Source organism: Sarcophilus harrisii, chromosome 2, assembly GCF_902635505.1.
Source record: "Sarcophilus harrisii chromosome 2, mSarHar1.11, whole genome shotgun sequence".
NCBI lineage: Eukaryota > Metazoa > Chordata > Mammalia > Dasyuromorphia > Dasyuridae > Sarcophilus > Sarcophilus harrisii.
The window spans coordinates 118,761,126-118,765,757 of record NC_045427.1 but is presented as its reverse complement, the minus strand read 5'-3'; positions in this window follow the sequence as shown (position 1 = coordinate 118,765,757).

Below are 4,632 nucleotides of genomic sequence, written 5' to 3'. Positions count from 1 at the left end.
AGCATATTTTTATTATGCCTCTAATATGTTTCAGGCACCGTGCTAAGGATGAAAAGACAAAAGTGAGACAGTCTCTGGACTCAAGGAGCTTACATTCTATAGGAGGGAAACATTATGTGTGCACATATATATGAGTACAAAATAAACAAAATGTAATTTTGAAGTGTACCCACTAGCAACTGGGGCAATTGAGAAAGGTCCTATATATAACATTTGAGCTGGTCTTTGAAGGGGGCAGGGTTCCCCAGAAATGTAGATGGAAACTATTTCAGGAATGGGAGACAAAAGATAGAAATGTCATGTGGAGAAAATAAGCAAATGCATTTGGAATATATGAAGCGGAGAAATGTGTAATCATCCCAAAAAGAGTGGTTCAAGTCAGACTGTGAAGGTCTTTATATGTCAGAAGAATTTGTTTTTTAATCTAAAAATAATAGGGACTCACTGAAGTTTCTTGAGTTGGAAAAAGGCATGATTAGATCTGTGCATTGTGGCAGTTGAGTGAAAGATTTAAGGGAGAGGAGAGAGTTTAAATACAGAGAAATTAATTTGGAAACTATTACAATAATGCAAGCAAAAGGTTATTGTTGATTTTACTTTCCTTCATTCTCAAAGTGGTTTATGACATCAGGAAGGTGATGCCATGAGATACACGTGAATTAGATTTAAGTGAGAGGTTGTGCAAGGACACCAGCCTCATTTTCTCCTCCATAATCTTCTAAGTCCAGTGACAAAATGTAGGTCAGGATGACTGGAGATGGCTCTGAAAGCAATAAGAGACCATGGCTTTTTTAAGTTAAAGTCTTCCATAAGTCTCAGTTTGACTAAGGCAACAACCAATCAGTGACAATGATTTCTTTTACCTAGTTAAAATCTTAGCGGGGAAGAGCCTTTGGGTTTCTGGCCAAAACAAAACCAAACAGGACCCAACCAATGACCAAGTAGAACTTGGCCAGAAAATTGTTGGCTAATCAATGAGAGCTAGAGTGATTTAGCTTCAAGGGTTGGTCCCTAAGAAAGAAATCTAGTCCATAAATCCCAAGATATCTTGCAAGATTGCAGTGACCAAAATTTATATTCCTTTGGGCAGAGTACTCATAGATAAGGTTATGATACCCTATTGTGAACAGGAAAGGCAAGCAAAAGAAGAAAGAAAAGAAAAGGAAAAAAAGAAAAAGAGGAGGGAGGGAGAGAGGGAGGGACGGAGGGAAGGAAAGGAATAAATATTTATTAACCTCCTCTATATATTAGGTACATTGCTAAGTGCTTTACAAACTTTATCTCATTTAAACCCCTTAATGACCTTGTAAAGTAAATGCTATCATTAGTAGTTCCCACTATTACTTACAGAAGTTGGTGTTTGTCTTTCATTCTTGAAGAGGACCACGACATCAAGGAGGTGATGCCATGATATCCAAGTGAATTGGATTTAAGTAAGGGAGAGCTGTGCAAAGCCACCAGCCTTACTTTCTCCTCCAGAACCATCTGAGCCCCAAAGACAAGATATAGATCCAATATGACCAAAGATGGCCCTGCATTTGATAGAAACAGAAAAATTAAATAGGATGGATAAAGTAGAAAAGCAGGTAAGTTCTGTTTTTTGATATGATGAGTTTGAGATGCCTATGTTAACATCCAACAGGTAACTGGAGACGTGTGATTAAATATCAGAAGAGAATTTAGGATTAGATATGGACATGGGGCATCATTTGCATACAGAAATTTCATCATTAAATTCTCAATTGAATTTGATATTTCATTGATGTGAATGTTCTCTAGCATGAAAGACTGAAAATTTCCATGCCTAACCATGTCTTCCCTTAACACTACCAGTGCACCCCCCCCCCAATATAATTAAGGATTTCCTCATTTCGCCTTGCTATTACAAGGAAAACAAGGAGCACAAAGTTGACTTTTTGTCTGTCTCTCACTCTCCAAAATGTGTGTAGCACATTTTCCTTGTCATCCACTTCTGGGATGATGTCCTTCTGAAGTTTCATATTTGCCATGTGCTATAGCATGTTTACAGCCTCCGTGTACCCCACTACCACTGTCTGGATAGAATTCAGTTTTGGTTATTTGGAAACTGTAGTGTTCCATGTCTCTTAGTAATAAACATTTAAAGATAGTCAAATGAAGAGTTTTCTTTCTGGAAGGAGTTTTAAATCAGTAAAGATAACTTTCATAGACAATAAAAAGCCCATGGAAGATTAATTTCAAGTGTTTGAAATTTTTCTTTATTTTAATGGTCAAAGGATATGAACAGGCAATTTTTAGATGAAGAAATTAAAACCATTTTCAATCATATGAAAAAATTATCTAAATCACTATTGATTAGAGAAATGCACATTAAGACAACTCTTAAAACACCACTACACACCTCTCAGATTGACTAAGATGACAGAAAAAGATAATGAATGTTGGAGAGGATGTGGAATAACTGGGACATTAATACATTATTGGCAAAGTTATGAACTGATCTCTGAGAGCAATGTGGAACTATCCCCAAAGAGCTATTAAACTATGTATACCTTTTGATACAGCAGTATCTCTACTGGGCCTGTATCACAGAGATCATAAAAAAGGGAAAAGGACCCACATGTGCAAAAATGTTTGTAAGCAACTCTTTTTGTAGTGGCAAGAAACTGGAAACTAAGAAGATGCCCATCAGTTGGAGAATGGCTGAATAAGTTATGGTATATGAATATTATGGAATATTATTGTTCTATAACAAACAATCAGTAGGAGAGACTCACATGAACTGATGCCAAGTGAAGTGAGTAGAACCAAGAGAACATTGTACACAGCAACAGTAAGATTATATGATGATCAATTCTGATGGTCGTGGCCAATTCTAAAAGACTTGTGATGGAGAGAACCATCTGCCTTCAGAAAGGGAACTATAGGGACTAAATGTGCATTACAACATATTTTCACCTCTTTTGTTGTTAATTGCTTGCATTTTTTCTTTCTCATTTTTTTAACTTTTTGATCTGATTATTCTTAGGCAGGAGAATAAATGTGGAAATATGTTCAGAATAATTGCACATTTTTAACATATTTTGGATAACTTGCCATCAAGGAGAGAAAGTGGGGGGAATGGAGGGAGAAAAAAATTGGAACATATGATTTTGCAAGGGTGAATGCTGAAAACTATCTATGCATGTGTTTTGAAAATAAAAAGCTTAAAAAAAGAAAATGTCTTTATCTTGACTAGAAAGCAAATCATCACCAAACTCCATTCTCCATAAGGGACTGAAAACAAATAAATGAAACCTTCAGAGAACTAAATCAGTAATAGAAAAGGACAATGAAGGAAAAGATGGTGCTTGTTTATTTTAGTTTTATCGGTGCATTTCAAACTCACCAGTTTAGAGGATTTTGACAGTGAGCTAAACATATTCTTTCTCAAGATAGTATTTGTGTCCTTTCCAACAGCACAAAGAAGGTTTCTCTAGACCTAATTCAATATGCCTTCCACCTTTTTTTTTCCTTTCTACCTGAAAGGTAGATCTCAACCTCTCTCCTAAATTCAAGTTGTCATCTCTATACAGGCAGAGATTGCATTGAATGCTTATACTGATGAGATCTCAGATCCTTATGTATACAAGGTAACTTCCTAACAATTTCACTGTCCCAAAGTGGGACATACTATGCTAACAGGAAATAAATTCCCTCTCACCAGAGGCTCCATCAAATGGACCATGGAGGGATAGAGGAGGGAGATGCAGTAAAGAGCATTCCAGGTCAGATATAGTTAGAATTAAATTACTTTGCAGAGCCCTTCCATCTGAGAAGCTATGATGAATATAAAGGAATATGTTCGGGTACACAGTGGTGCCAAGTCTTTGGAACACATCCTTCAAATGTTTTGGTAACCATAAGGTTTAATTCACTGTAAGAAGGTCCTGAATGTCAAGTTTCAGAAGTTATTAGGGACTGGATGCCAGGAAAGTTCCCATTTGATTTAATCTTTCATATGTTATTTGCCTTTGAGATATGTCCTTATCAAGAAAATGTCTGCATCTTTAAAATAATGCATCCTATAGTTGGTTGGTCTGGTAAATATATATATATATATATATATATATATGTATATATATATATGTATATACATATATATATATATACATATATATATATATATATATATATCGGTGGGGGCTCATGGGCTATAATTTTGAATAGGTGCTGACCCAAAGTATACTTTAGATCTGGGTTGTCTTCTGGGAAGTCCACAACTGAAGAAAGTTCAAACTATATACAGTTAATTTCTCCAAAGTCCACATCCACAGTGACCTTCATTTAAAAAAAAAAAAAAAAAAAAAAAAAAACAGGACTGGCTTTACTCTGTGGGTGGCACTGTACAGGATTGTCAGGGATAATGGTAATTTATGTTTCTTTCCACACCTGCTCTCTTCCCTGAATTATTCAGCTTCTGCTAACACTGTTTTTCTCTAGGGAAACAGTAGGAGCAAGGCAGGAGGGAGGAGGAGGAAGTATTCTGGTTGTTTGTCACTGCACGGCTAAATTCCATTTGCCCTCTTTTGCATAGAGTAATAAAGTGTTATCGAAAATGCTGCATGGATTTTTAATTTTCTTCTTGTCACTGGGTGCTGTAATCACATAATT